Genomic DNA, 16760 nt, shown 5'->3' with positions numbered 1-16760 from the left:
TAACCACTATTCTTTCAGTTAGCAGCCAAGCATGTTAACTGTTTATACTACCTAGTAACTCCTTTAAGTCTCTTAGGACTATAGATTCCCCAAAACCCCCACCAATACAAAATCAAAAAAACAAATCCTGGGCCATCAAGCAAACTCTTTGTAAAAAACCCTACTCTATTTACATGTAGCAATGTAGGGGCTACTTTCATTTATTCATTTGCTCATTTATCTAAGATTGACCACATACCTACTCTGCAGCAGACATTCTGGGTATTAAGTAATAGAAAAAAAATAAAATGTCACTGCTCTAGCCATCTCACAACCCAGTGACTGTGTTATATACTATTTGTATCTATGGGAAAAGGAGCCAACTGGTGTGTCTCTCACTCACTCACTCACTCACTATTTCTAATCACAGATCAGCCTTTTCACCCTCCAAGAAGGTAAGAAACTGCTCTCTGAAATATTTTCTATTTAGCTCATGTTAAGAGTGTTCAAAGGGGCCCTGATGCTAAGTTGGTTAAGCACTCGACTGCTAACAAAAAGTTGATTGACTAGAGCCTACCCAGTGCCTTCGCAACTCTGCAGGAGAAAGTCCTGGCAATCTGCTTGCTTAAAGACCACAACCGAGGAAACCCTATGGGGCAGTTCTACTCTATCACATAGGGTCACTATGAGTCAAAATCAACTCGATGGCACCCAGAAACAACAAGCGTGTTTAGGTACTTGGAAAAGGATAGGTGTGGCTACTATTGTCCAAACTTTGGAAGTTCACGTTACCTTTATAAAAAAGTCACAAAGACCTCTAAGCTACTACAACACAAGATTTACGTACAGTGATCTCCTGGTTCAACATGAACAGGAAGACTCTGTCCTGGAATGCGGTAACAGAGTGGTTGAAATATTTTGTTTTTTTATTTGTTTTTTGTTTTGTTTTGTTTTCATGCTTTAAGAGAAAATTTACAAATCAAGTCAGCCTCTTATACAGAAATTTATATACACCTTTTTTTTTTGCTATATACTCCTAAACCCTGGTGGCGTAGTGGTTAAGTGCTACAGCTGCTAACCAAGAGGTCGGCAGTTCGAATCTGCCAGGTGCTCCTTGGAAACTCTGTGGGGCAGTTCTACTCTGTCCTCCAGGGTTGCTATGAGTCGGATTCGACTCGACGGCAGTGGGAATGGTTTTGGTTTTTTTTTTTTTTATATACTCCGAATTGCTCTCCCCCTCCTAAGACAAGCACACGCCTTCTCTCCATCCTCTATTTCCATGTCCATTCAGCCATCTTCTGTCCGCCTCTGCCTTCTCATCTCCCCTCCAGACAGGAGCTGCCCACATAGCATCATGTCTCTACTTAAGCCAAGAAGCTCACTCCTCACCAGTTATCATTTCCTGTCTTATAGCCCAGTCCAATCCTTGTCTGAAGAGCTGGCTTTGGGAATGGTTCCTGTCTTGTGCTAACAGAAGGTCTGGGGACCATGACCTCTGGGGTCCTGCTAGTCTCAGTCAGATCATTAAGTCTGGTCTTTTTGTGAGAATTTGAAGTCTGCATCCCACTGCTCTCCTACTCCATCCAGGATTCTCTGTTCTGATCCCTGTCAGCGCAGTCATCCGTTGTAGCCAGACACCATCTAGTTCTTCTGGTCTCCAGCTGATTTAGTCTCTAATTTATGTCAGCCTTTCTATCTCTTGGGCTCATAATTACCTTGTATCTTTGGTGTTCTTCATTCTTCTTTGCTCCTGCTGGGTTGAGACCAACTGATGCATCTTAGATGACCACTTGCTAGTGTTTATGACCCCAAACCCCACTCTCCAAAATGGGATGCAGGATGTTTTCTTAATAGATTTTATTTTGCCAATTAACCTAGATGTCCCCTGAAACTATGGTCCCCAAAGCCCCACCCCTGCTACGCTGGCCTTTGAAGCATTCGGCTTATACAGGAAACTTCTTTGCTTTTGGTTTAGCCCAGTTGTGCTGACCTCTCCTGTATTGCGTGTTGTCTTTCCCTTCACCTAAAATAGTTCTTGTCTGCTATCTAATTAGTGAATACCCCCCCTCCTTCCCCACTCTTGTAACCATCAAAGAATAATTTTTTCTCTGTTTAAACTATTTCTTGAGCTCTTATAATAGTGGTCTCATACAATATTTGTCCTTCTGCAACTGACTAATTTCACTCAGCATAATGCCTTCCAGATTCCTCCATGTTAAGAAAGCTTTCCCGGGTTCATCATTGTTCTTTACCGATGCGTAGTATTCCATTGCGTGAACATACCATACTTTATCCATTCATCCACTGATGGGCACCTTGGTTGCTTCCATCTTTTTGCTATCGTAAACAGTGCTGCAATAAACATGGGTGTGCATATATCTGTTTGTGTAAAGGTTCTTATTTCTCTAGGATACATTCAAGGAGTGGGATTGCTGGATTGTAGGTTCTATCTCTAGCTTTGTAAGGAAGCGCCAAATCAATTTCCGAAGTGGTTGTACCTTTTTACATTCCCACCAGCAGTGTATAAGTGTTCCAGTCTCTCCAAACCTCTACAACATTGAATATTCTGTGTTTTTTAATATTTAATATTCTGTTGTTTTTTTTTTTTAATGCCAGCCTCTTTGGAGTGAGATGGAAATGAGATGGAATTTCACTGTAGTTTTAATTTGCATATCTCTATTGGCTAATGACCATGAGCATTTCCTCATGTGTCTGTCAGCTACCTGAATGTCTTCTTTAGTGAAGTCCCTGTTCATATCCTTTGCCCATTTTAAAACTGGGTTATCTATCTTTTTGTGGTTGAGTTTTTGCAGTATCATGTAGATTTTAGAGATCAGACGCTGATTGGTAATGTTATAGCTAAAAACGTTTTCTCAGTCTGTAGGTAATCTTTTTACTCTTTTGATGAAGTCCTTGGATAAGTATAGGTGTTTGATTTTTAGGAGCTCCCAGTTATCTAGTTTCTCTTCTGGTGTTTGTGCATTGCTAGTAATGTTTTGTATACTGTTTATGCCATGTATTAGGGCTCTTAGCATTGTCCGTATTTCTTCTTCCCTGATCTTCACCGTTTTAGATTGTTTATTTAGGTCTTTGATCCATTTTGAGTTCATCTTTGTGCATGGTATGCGGTATGGGTCTTGTTTCACTTTTTTGCAGATGGATATCCAGTTGTGCCAGCACCATTTGTTAAACAGGCTGTCTTTTCCCCATTTAACTGATTTTGCACCTTTGTCAAATATCAACTGCTCATATGTGGATGGATTTATGTCTGGATTCTCAATTCTCTTCCATTGGTCTATGAGTCTGTTGTTTTACCAGGACCAGGCTGTTTTGACTACTGTAGGAGTGGTTCTAAAATCAGGTAATGTGAGGCCTCCGACTTTATTCCTCTTTTTCAGTAATGCTTACTTATTTGGGGTCTCTTTCCCCTTCCATATGAAGTTGGTGATTTGTTTCTCTATCTCATTAAAAAATGTCATTGGAATTTGGATCAGAATTGCATTGTATCTATAGATCGCTTTTGGTAGAATAGACGTTGTTACAATGTTGAGTCTTCTATCCATGACCAAGGTATGTTTTTCCACATATAGTGGGTATAGGTCTCTTTTGGTTTCTTGCAGTAGTGTCTTGTAGTTTTCTTTGTATAGGTCTTTTACTTCTCTGGTTAGATTTATTCCTAAGTATTTTATCTTCCTGGGGGCTAATGTAAATGGTATTGATTTGGTGGTTTCCTCTTCGATGTTCTCTTTGTTGGTGTAGAGGAATCCAACTGATTTTGTATGTTTATCTTCTATTCTGATACACTGCTGAACTCCTCTACTAGTTTCAGAAGTTTTCTTGTGGATTCCTTCGGGTTTTGTGTGTATAAGATCATGTCATCTGCACATAGAGATATTTTACTTCTTCCTGACCAGTCTGCATGCCCTTTATTTCTTTATCTAGCCTAATTGCTCTGGCTAGGACCTCCAGCACAATGTTGAATAAGAGTGGTGATAAGGGGCATCCTTGTCTGGTGCCCATTCTCATGGGGAATGATTTCAGACTCCATTTAGGATGATGCTGGCTGTTGGCTTTGTATAAATGCCTTTTATTATGTTAAGGAATTTTCCTTCTATTCCTATCTTGCTAAGAGTTTTTATCATGAATGTGTGTTGGACTTTGTCAAATGCCTTTTCTGCATCAATTGATAAAATCATGTGATTCTTGTCTTTTGTTTTATTTATGTGATGGATTACATTAATTGTTTTTCTAATGTTGAACCATCCCTGCATACCTGGTATGAATCCCACTTGGTCATGGTGAATTATTTTTTTTGGTACATTGTTGAATTCTATTGGCTAGAACTTTGTTGAGGATTTTTGCATCTAAGTTCATGAGGAATATAGGTACGTAATTTTTTTTTTTTTTGGGGGGGGGTGTCTTTACCTGGTTTTGTTATCAGGGACATGCTGGCTTTGCAGAATGAGTTTGGGAGTGTTCCATCCTTTTCTATGCTCTGAAATACCTTTAGTAGTATGGTGTTAACTCTTCTCTGAAAGTTTGGTAGAACTCTCCAGTGAAGTTGTCCAGGCCAGGGTTGTTTTTTGTTGTGGTTTTTCAGTTACCTTTTCAATCTCTTCTTTTGTTATAAGTTTATTTAGTTGTTCTACCTCTGCTTGTGTTAGTTTAGTTAGGTAGTGTGTTTCTGGAAATTCATCCATTTCTTCTAGATTTTCAAATTTGTCAGCATACAATTTTTCATAATAATCTGATATGATTCTTTTTTAATTTCAGTTAGCTCTGTTATGATACCATCCATCTTATTTTTTATTCACATTATTTGCTTCCTCTCCTGTTTTTCCTTTGTCAGTTTGGCCAATGGTTTATCAATTTTGTTAATTTTTTCAAAGAAACAGCTTTTGGTCTTGTTAACTCTGTCAGTTGTTTTTCTGTTCTCCATTTCATTTAATTCGGCTCTCATTTTTATTATATGCTTTCTTCTGGTGCCTGAGGATTTCTTTTGTTGCTCTCTTTCTATTTGTTCAAGTTATAGGAATAATTCTTTGATTCTGTCCCTTTCTTCTTTTTGTATGTGTATATTTATTGATATAAATTGACCTCTGACCACTGCTTTAGCTGTGTCCCAAGGGTTCTGATAGAACGTGGTTTCATTCTCATTGGATTTTATGAATTCCTTTATTCCATCCTTAATTTCTTCTATAATCTAGTCATTTTTGAGCAAGGTATTGTTCAGTTTCCAACTCTTTGATTTCTTTTCCCTGCTCTTTCTGGTACTGATTTCCACTTTTATGGCCTTATGGTCAGAGAAGATGCTTTGTAATATTTCAATGTTTTGGATTCTCTTAAGGCTTGTTTTATGACCTAATATGTAGTCCATTCTAGGGAATGTTCCATATGTGCTGGAAAAGAAAGTACACTTGGCTACTGTTGGGTGGAGTCTTCTGTATATGTCTATGAAGTGAAGTTGGTTGCTTGTGGCATTTAGATCTTCTGTGTCTTTATTGAGCTTCTTACTTGATGTTCTGCCATTCATTGAAAGTGGTGTATTGGAGTCTGTTAATACTCTTGTGGAGCTGTCTATCTCACTTTTCAATGCTGATAGAGTTTGCTTTCTATATCTTGAAGCCCTGTCACTGGATGCATAAATATTTAATATGGTTAGATCCTTCTGATATATTGTCCCTTTAATCATTATACATGTTTTGTTGGAAATTAATATTGCCACTCTTGCCCTTTCTTGTCATTTGCTTGATACATTTTTTTCCATCCTTTGAGTTTTAGTTTATGTCTCTAAGTCTAAGTTGTGTCTCTTGTAGGCAGCATATAGACAGATCTTGCTTTTTTATCCATTCTGCAACTCTCTGTCTCTTTATTGGTGCATTTAGTTCATTTACATTCAGTGTAATTATAGATAGGTATGAGTTTAATGCTGTCATTTTGATGTATTTTTTTGTCAGTTGTTGACAGTTTCTTTTTCCTACTTAATTTTTCATGTTTTCTTTTCTCTTATTCATTGTTATTGATTTTTTTTTTTTCTTTGCTGAGTCTTTATTTTTTTCTTGTATTTTATTTTGATGACTAGGATTATTAGATTCCTTTTTGGTTACCTCAATATTTACCCCTATTTTTCTAAGTTTAAACCTAATTTTTATTTCTTTATATCGCTTTGACTTCCTCTCCATATGACAGATCTATGACTATATTTTTTAGTCCCTCTTCATTGATTTAATGTTGTCACCTTTTACATAATGACAGCATTGTTTCCCTGTTTTGAGCATTTTTTTATCTTGATTTATTTTTGTGATTTCTCTATCTGGGTTGACACCTGGTTGCTCTGTCCTGTGTTCTAGTCCTGGGTTGATATCTGATATTACTGATTTTCTAACCAGTAAACTCTCTTTAGTATTTCTTGTAGTTTTGGTTTGGTTTTTATGAATTCCCTAAACGTCTGTTTATCTGGAAATGTCCTAATTTTGCCTTCATATTTGAGAGACAGTTTTGCTGAATACATGATTCTTGGCTGACATTTTTTCTCCATCAATGCTTTATACAAGTCTTCCCATTGCCTTCTTGCCTGCATGGTTTCTGCCGAGTAGTTTGAGCTTATCCTTACTGACTTTCTTTTGTAAGTGACTTTTCGTTTATCCCTAGCCACTCCTAAAATTCTCTCTTTATCTTTGGTTTTGGCAAGTTTGATTATAATATGTCTTGGTGACTTTCTTTTCACATCTACCTTATGTGGAGTTTGATGAGCATCTTGGATAGATAGCTTCTTATCTTTCACAATATCAGGGAAGTTTTCTGCCAACAAATCTTCAACAATTCTCTCTGTATTTTCTGTTATCCCTCCCTGTTCTGGTGCTCGTAGGTTTTTTCTCTTGATAGAGTCCCACAGGATTCTTAAGGTTTCTTCATTTTTTTAATTCTTTTATCTGACTTTTATTCAACTATATTGGTGCCAAGTATTTTATCTTCAATCTCACTAATTCTGCCTTCCACTTCCTCAATTCTGCTCCTCTTACTTTCCATTGAGTTGTCTAATTCTGTAATTTTGTTGTTAATCTTCTGAATTTCTGATTGCTGTCTCTATGGATTCTTGCAGCTTATTAAATTTTTCATTATATTCTTGAATAACCTTTTTAATTTCTTCAATTGCTTTATCTGTGTGTTCCTTGGCTTGTTCTGTGTTTTGCCTGTCACCAGAAGACTAGAACTGTTACCAGGTATATGAGCCTAGGAATCCATTCACTTTTCTTATATGGATTCAGCTCAGGTGTCCACGTAGCTGGTCATCAAGTGTGTGGTACAGTCTCTGTCCTGCAGTCTTAGAGGGCCAGGGGTGATTGATGTAGGTATAGGTATCTGGTTGCAACACTGGGTCATGATCTGAACAAGGCAGGGGGCTGACAACCATCCCCGAGTGTGAGAAAAGCATGTCCCTGTTCCCTAGAGCACACAGGTGGGTGGGTTCTGCAGCCAGACTATGGGCACCGAATGCTTTTGGTTTTAAGGACTGGGAGGTACTACTTATCCTTGGACCCATCACAGGTGGCTAGATGATGTGGGTGGAGCCACCAGTCCTTAGGGCCCTGATGTGGGTAGGTGAGGACCCTGTTTAATAGCCAAAACAGTGTCAAACATCAAACACTCACCTCTCCACTGCACAGCTGAAACAGTTGCAGTCCACCAACAAGGGACTATTCTGAAATGGGCCTACACAGATCAATGCAGGGGTGAATGATATTCAAAGTCCATGGACTGTTTGTGCCTGGAGAGGAGCCACTTCTGTCCTGAGCTCCCCAGCTTAGTGGAGCTGGCAGATTATCTTTTCCCCCAGTTGTTAATTTATGCTTTCTCCAAGGCCAGGAGAATGGCTCAGGGCATGCAGCAAGACCTATCTCAGGCCCAGGAAAATCAACAGCCACTGAAGCCAGCTTGGGGGCTGGCAGTAAGGTAAAATAAACACAAGTACTTAGCTTTTGCCAAGAGTGCTATTCCTCTCTGGTTCCAGAGGTGTGATTAGCCTATGCAGCTTGCTGTCTCTCTCTGAGGAAACCACTTCCAGAATGCCACTGCCAGCCCCGCCGTGGTCACTCCAGGGGTTCGTGCCTGAGGTTCCTGCTGAATCAGGTCTGGCAACTTCTCATCGCTTCTGAACCATCTCTCCCTTCCCCTGCCACTCAGTCCATTTTCTAACTTTGCCTTTGATGTTCAGAACTCCTAACTTGTCAGATATATAATCGTTTCTCTCATTTTTTGGGATCTTTGTTGTAAGAGGGATCACCAGAAGTGCCCAATTACTCTGCCATCTTGGCCCCCTACTGGAAATATTTAGTTTTTTTTTTTATCAAACAATGGCTATGTAGATTTATTCTGAAATTGTGTTTAAGTGCAAAATTAGTTTTATACCACCAAACAAGCATATCTTCTTTGTTGTGTTAAGTGTAGTACATTTGAGAAACAGCCAGGGGGTGAAATTTGCAGACTAAAATAACAGTTCAGCGGGGTTTTGGTAGGAACAAGGCTTTTTAGCAAGTAGCAGAACATTTTGAGACCTGATAGTGTGTAAACCCCAAAAAACAACTAACAGTGACCCAATAGGACAGAGTAGATGTGCCCCATAGGGTTTCCAAGGCCATAAGTCTTTACAGAGACTGCTACATCTTTCTCCCACAGAGCAGCTGGTAGGTTCTAACCGCAGACCTTTCTGCTGGCAGTCTAGTGCTTTAACCACTGCACCACCAGAGCTCCTCGGTAGCATGTGTTGTTGTTGTTAGGTGTCATCAAGTCAGTTCCAACTCATAGCAATCTCATGTACAACAGAACGAAACACTGCCTGGTCCTATACCATGTTCACAATTGTTACGCTCGAGCCCACTGTTGGAGCCACTGTGTCAATCCATCATGTTGAGGGTCTTCCTGCAGGGGCATATAAGTGGTTTCTGGCTTGTGTGTGTATGTGTGCATTTCCTTTTATCAGTTATGCAGTTGGCTTTAAACTATTGTGATTATGGTTGTTGTAAGATAGGCAGAATGTTTTAACCCACAGATGCTGTCATGTGGGATTCTCACTGCAGCTTATGGCACCTTGTCCATAGGTGAATGTCTATGTCATTGGGTCAGTACTATATGGGTGAGTGGTTTCAGTCAAATAGTGCCTTAGTTCAACAGTGGGGACTTAAAGAACAAGGAGTCACAGCTTGATCACAGGCAAAGCTTGAACATACTAGAACGCAATAAATACTTCTGAGAAATTAGGAGGTGGAAAAATATTTGCTGCTTTTAACAGCAAGACAGAAGTGTTCCACTTCAGAGCATTAGTGAGGTTCTAGCTTATATTTTTTTTTTTTTTTTTTTAAGTTATAAAAACAAATATCTGGACCAGAAAGCAGAGAAAAGACCAAAGGAAGGCAATCACACCCTGAAAAAGTACTAGCTCTAAAACTCTTAAGAGAAGGGAGGTTGATTTTAGAAACCCAACCAAACCAAACCTGTTGCCATAGAGTTGATTCTGACTCATGGTGAGCTTATGTGTTACAGTAGAACTGCTCCACAGGGTTTTCTTGGTTGTAATCTTAAAGGAAGCAGATTGCCAGGCCTTTCTTCCATGATACCACTAGGTGGGTTCAAGTCACCAATCTTTAGGTTGACAGTTGAGTGCAAACTGTTTATGCCACCAAGGAACCTAACTTTTTTTTTAATATTTAACAGCAAGTTAAATTAACTAAAGAAAACACAGAGAAAAATGCTGGGAAGTTCATGATAGAGGTTCTGGCACTTACCATGCCCTTACAAGCTCAAAAGCATCAACAGCACCTTCAGTTCAGGATTCCAATGAGTGCTTATCCAACTGAGCTGACATAGACCTGACCAAGAGGGCCTCCCTAAAAGACAGGATTCATAGGCCTAAACAATTCCATAGCACTGGACTGTGGTACCGGGCTGGAAGTGCCCACTTTCAGGGCACCATGGAATCTCTGTCACTAAACAGGACCTACAGAAGATTCACCACAGAGCATTAGAACATAGGACTCAAAGAGGATATGGAAATTCAGTTGTTTTGATAATATATGGGTAAAGAAAACACCTCAAGTAAGTCCTGGTGATGAGAACTGCCACCATTGCAATTTTTAAACCTAGCAAGAAGATCAAAATGTCTCTACAGCCACTTTCTGAGGGATGGGAAAGTATGCCTAGGTATATTTTTCCTCTAGATATAGTAAATCTATGGTGCCAAAGTTAAGGTCTTCAGGAATTTCTCCCAATTGTGTTTAAATTCCCTGGTCATGGATGTTGGATGGGTGCCTCCACTGGCAACCTGGTGAGAATAAAACAATAGTTTTCCTTTTTTCCTTTCATCCTTCAGATACTGTGGATGTGAATTTTAGAAACTGAGGTGCTGGCATATCTGAATTGGGTGACTTCAGATCTAAATTGAAAAATCTACTCAGAATTAAACTAAGATTTCCATTTCTATTCTTCTAAAGAAACCATTCAGCCTTTTTGCCAATGTTTTATTCCTTGAAAAACAAAGATGGCAAGAGTCAGAATTTGTGACCTAGATAAAGAATTGCTCAGTGCCTATTAAGAATGTTCACAAAGCTGGCCTTGGAGAAGGTGCCTTGGTCAACCAGAGGTTAGAAGATAGAAACGATATGATAATTAAAGTTAGAACCTGTAAATAACTTCATAGCCAAGATAAGTATATACCAAGTCTTGGTTCCACATCCTTATTCCCAGATTAAATTTTCACTCACTGGGATTTTTCCACTGTGTTTCTGCTAGTTCTTTGTAAATTTTAAACTAGGTAGAAGCTAAGTTTGTTAAAACAAGGAGGCCAATGGCAGGTATAAAAGTTTGGACTGTCTGTAATACAAAGAGTGCAGAGATTTGAGCTTTAAGTTGTGTAAATAAATGTGTTACCTTAACTGCTTTGGGAGAATTAACCCAGTGAATTCCTGGGCTCTAACTGATCCCCTTTTAGCCTGATGAGTGATGTTTACATTTCAAAAGACTTCAGACTTACAGCTGATTTAATCTTCACTCTTTCCTAACTAATGGTCAACTTTACATTTCAAGGACTCCAACTAGTTTTGACTCAGCATGCAACTCATCACTAAATTCCCACATCAAGAATGTTTATATGTCTCACTTTATAAATACTGTTTCAGTCAAACGGTATCAGCAATAACAGATTATGTTAGGCAAGAAATCAATGTTAAGAAAGTTTGTAATCCATTAAATGGGGAAAAGACAGTCTTTTTAACAAATAGTGCTGGCAAAACAGGATAGCCATCTGTAAAAAAAAATGAAACAGGACCCATACTTCACACCATACACAAAAACTAACTCAAAATGGATCAAAGACCTAAATGCAAAACCTAAAACTATAAAGATCATAGAAGAAAAAATAGAGACAACACTAGGGGCCCTAACATACAGCATAAACACAATACAAAGCATAACTAACAATGCACAAACACCGGAAGATAAACTAGGTAATGAAGAACTCCTAAAAATTACAAACTTATATTTATCAAAAGACTTCACCAAAAGAGTAAAAAGAGAACCTACAGACTAGGAAAAAAATTTTGTTTACAACATATCTGACAAGGGTCTAATCTCTAAAATCTATAGAATACTTCATCTTAACAACAAAAAGACAAAAATTCCAATTAAAAAATGGGCAAAGGACATGAACAGACACTTCACCAAAGAAGACATGCAGGCAGCTAACAGACACAGGAGGAAATGCTAGTGATCATTAGTCATTAGAGACATGCAAATCAAAACTTCAGTGAGATACCATCTCACCCAACATCAACCAAAAACCAAACCCAGGGCCATCGAGTCGATTCCGACTCATAGCGACCCTATAGCTGGCACTAATCAAAAAAAAGAAAATGACAAATGTTGGAGAGGCTGCAGGGAGACTGGAACTCTTACACACTACTAGTAGGAATATAAAATGGTACGATCACCATGGAAAATGATTTGGTGCCTTCTTAAAAATCTAGAAATAGAAATACCATACGATCCAGGAATGCCAGTCCTAGGAACATATCCTAGAGAAATAAGAGCCATCATACAAACGGACATACAGACACCCATGTTCACTGTAGGATTATTCACAACAGCAAAAAGATGGGAATAATATAAGTGCTCATCAACATATGAATGGGTAAATAAATTATGGTAAAAACACACAACAAAATACCATGCAACGATAAAGAACAATGATGTATGAGACCACTACTGTAAATACTCATGAAAAGGTTTACGTACAAAAAGAAACAATCTTTGGTGGTTACAAGGGACGGGTGGGGTAGGGATGGAAAAACACTTAATAGACAATAGATACATGGAAATTTTGGTGAAGGGTAATACAGTACACAGTACTGGGGAGGCCAGCACAACCTGTACAAGGCAAGGTCATGGTAGCTCCATAGACACATCCAAACTCCCTGAGGGACCAAATTGCTGGGCTAAGGTCTGTGAGGACCACGATCTCAGGGAATATCTAGCTCACCTGGCATAACATAGTTTATAAAGAATATGTTCTACAGTCTACTTTGATGAGTAGCATCTGGGGTCTTAAAAGCCTGTGGACAGCCATCTAGGATACTCCACCAGTCTTACCCCTTCAGGAGCAAGAAAGAATGCAGAAAACTAAAGATAAAGATGTTCTACGTTCTACTTTGGTGAGTAGCATCTGGGGTCTTAAAAGCCTGTGAACAGCCATCTAGGATACTCCACTGGTCTCACCCTCTCAGGACCAAGGAAGAATGCAGAAAACTAAAGATACAAGGGAAAGATTAGTCCAAAGGACTTATGGACCACATCTACCATGGCCTCCACAAGACTGAGTCCAGAACAACGAGACGGTGCACAGCTACCACTACTGACTGCTCTGACAGGGATCACAGTAGAGGGTCCCGAACAGAGATGGAGAAAAATGTAGAACAAAATTCAAACTCAAAAAGAAAGACGAGACTTGCTGGCCTGACAGAGACTGGAGAAACCCTGAGAGTATGGCCCCCAGACACCTTTTCAGCTCAGTAATGAAGTCACTCCTGAGGTTCACCCTTCAGCCAAAGATTGAACAGGTCCATAAAACAAAACAAGACTAGAGGCGGAGCCAAGATGGCAGACTAGGCAGACGCTACCTCGGATCCCTCTTACAACAAAGACACGGAAAAACAAGTGAATCGATCACATACATAACAATCTACGAACCCTGAACAACAAACACAGATTTAGAGACAGAGAACGAACTAATACGGGGAAGCAGCGATTGTTTCCAGAGCCTGGAGCCAGCGTACCAGTCAGGTACGGCACAAGCACAGAGAGCTACTCCACCCCCCTGAACTAACCCCGGGAGGGGGACCAACCGGTTCCACGGGCGGCAGTGACTGGTCTTGGAGCAGAAAGAGCAGTGTCCGAGCTGGGGAACCGTCCCACAGGGATTTGGACTGGACGCAGGTACGGCATAAACGCGGAAAGTTGCTCCACCCCCCTGAACTAACCCCGGGAAGGGGACCAGCCAGGTCACGCGGGAGGCATGAGACGCAGCCGGTAGGAGAAGTCCCCGGGAGGCAGCGACTGGTATTGGAGTGGGGAGAACAGTGTCCCAGCTGGGACACTCAGTCACGGCACAAGCATGGGGAGCTGCTCCACCCATCTGAACTAACCCCGGGAGGAGGCCCAACTGGCTTCTCGGGTGTGGCACGGCCATGCGGCTGGAGGGACGAGAAGTCCCCCGGAGGCAGCGACTGATTTTGGAGTCAAGAGTGCACCGTCCCAGTAGGGGAGGCTTGACGCTGGGCGTGGGGCTGGAAGCGGAGGATCTGACCGTGACTCCAGCGGGCCAGACCCCCCGGGGGCAATCTCCACACAGCCAGCACACATAGGCGACGCGCCTCGCGGGAATCTCAGATATAATAGTCATTCCAAGCAAGACAAGCAACTCTGGCTATATTCTGAGGTGCTACTCTCCTATCTCTCTGTTCCCTCCCCCACCCTCCCCAGGCGGCTTCATAAACATCTGAATAGCCTGAGCCAGAGGGAGAACTCTGATAGGGATCTGACTGCATTTTTTTTTAGCGGATTTTCTGGAAAAACTAGTTTCCCAGTGATGGCTCAGAGACAGCAATCCATATCAACCCACTTAAAGAAGCAGACCATGACAGCTTCTCCAGCCCCCCAAACAAAAGAATCAAAATCTTTCCCAAATGAAGATACAATCTTGGAATTATCAGATACAGAATATAAAAAACTAATTTACAGAATGCTTAATGATATCACAAATGAAATTAGGATAACTGCAGAAAAAGCCAAGGAACACACCGATAAAACTGTTGAAGAACTCAAAAAGATTATTCAAGAACACACTGGAAAAATTAATAAGCTACAAGAATCCATAGAGAGACAATATGTAGAAATCCAAAAGATTAACAATAAAATTACAGAATTAGACAATGCACTAGGAAGTCAGAGGAGCAGACTTGAGCAATTAGAATGCAGACTGGGACATCTGGAGGACCAGGGAATCAACACCAACATAGCTGAAAAAAAATCAGATAAAAGAATTAAAAAAAATGAAGAAACCCTAAGAATTATGTGGAACTCTATCAAGAAGGATAACCTGCGGGTGATTGGAGTCCCAGAACAGGGAGGGGGGACAGAAAACACAGAGAAAATAGTTGAAGAACTCCTGACACAAAACTTCCCTGACATCATGAAAGATGAAAGGATATCTATCCAAGATGCTCATCGAACCCCATTTAAGATTGATACAAAAAGAAAAACACCAAGACACATTATCATCAAACTCACCAAAACCAAAGATAAACAGAAAATTTTAAAAGCAGCCAGGGAGAAAAGAAAGGTTTCCTTCAAGGGAGAATCAATAAGAATATGTTCTGACTACTCAGCTGAAACCATGCAGGCAAGAAGGGAATGGGACGACATATACAGAACACTGAAGGAGAAAAACTGCCAGCCAAGGATCATATATCCAGCAAAACTCTCTCTGAAATATGAAGGCGAAATTAAGATATTTACAGACAAACACAAGTTTAGAGAATTTGCAAAAACCAAACCAAAGCTACAAGAAATACTAAAGGATATTGTTTGGTCAGAGAACCAATAATATCAGATATCAGCACAACACAAGGTCACAAAACAGAACGTCCTGATATCAACTCAAATAGGGAAATCACAAAAACAAATTAAGATTAATTTAAAAAAAAAATACACATAACAGGGAATCATGGAAGTCAATAGGTAAAAGATCACAATAATCAAAAAGAGGGACTAAATACAGGAGGCATTGAACTGCCATATGGAGAGTGATACAAGGTGATATAGAACAATACAAGTGAGGTTTTTACTTAGAAAAATAGGGGTAAATAATAAGGTAACCACAAAAAGGTATAACAACTCTATAACTCAAGATAAAAACCAAGAAAAACGTAACGACTCAACTAACATAAAGTCAAGCACTATGAAAATGAGGATCTCACAATTTACTAAGAAAAACGCCTCAGCACAAAAAAGTATGTGGAAAAATGAAATTGTCAACAACACACATAAAAAGGCATCAAAATGACAGCACTAAAAACTTATTTATCTATAATTACCCTGAATGTAAACGGACTAAATGCACCAATAAAGAGACAGAGAGTCACAGACTGGATAAAGAAACACAATCCATCTATATGCTGCCTACAAGAGACACACATTAGACTTAGAGACACAAACAAACTAAAACTCAAAGGATGGAAAAAAGTATATCAAGCAAACAATAAGCAAAAAAGAAGAGGAGTAGCAATATTAATTTCTGACAAAATAGACTTTAGACTTAAATCCACCACAAAGGATAAAGAAGGACACTATATAATGATAAAAGGGACAATTGATCAGGAAGACATAACCATATTAAATATTTATGCACCCAATGACAAGGCTGCAAGATACATAAATCAAATTTTAACAGAATTGAAAAGCGAGATAGATACCTCCACAATTATAGTAGGAGACTTCAACACACCACTTTCGGAGAAGGACAGGACATCCGGTAAGAAGCTCAACAGAGACACGGAAGATCTAATTACAACAATCAACCAACTTGACCTCATTGACTTATACAGAACTCTCCACCCGACTGCTGCAAAATATACTTTTTTTCTAGCGTACATGGAACATTCTCTAGAATAGACCATATATTAGGTCATAAAACAAACCTTTGCAGAGTCCAAAACATCGAAATATTACAAAGCATCTTCTCAGACCACAAGGCAATAAAACTAGAGATCAATAACAGAAAAACTAGGGAAAAGAAATCAAATACTTGGAAAATGAGCAATACCCTCCTGAAAAAAGACTGGGTTATAGAAGACATCAAGGAGGGAATAAGGAAATTCATAGAAAGCAATGAGAATGAAAATACTTCCTATCAAAACCTCTGGGACACAGCAAAAGCAGTGCTCAGAGGCCAATTTATATCAATAAATGCACACATACAAAAAGAAGAAAGAGCCAAAATCAGAGAACTGTCCCGACAACTTGAACAAATAGAAAGTGAGCAACAAAAGAACCCATCAGGCACCAGAAGAAAACAAATAATAAAAATTAGAGCTGAACTAAATGAATTAGAGAACAGAAAAACAATTGAAAGAATTAACAAAGCCAAAAGCTGGTTCTTTGAAAAAATTAACAAAATTGATAAACCATTGGCTAGACTGACTAAAGAAATACAGGAAAGGAAACAAATAACCCGA

This window comes from Loxodonta africana, chromosome 5 (genome assembly GCF_030014295.1).
Source record: "Loxodonta africana isolate mLoxAfr1 chromosome 5, mLoxAfr1.hap2, whole genome shotgun sequence".
Taxonomy (NCBI): domain Eukaryota; kingdom Metazoa; phylum Chordata; class Mammalia; order Proboscidea; family Elephantidae; genus Loxodonta; species Loxodonta africana.
This window is presented reverse-complemented; position numbering follows the sequence as displayed.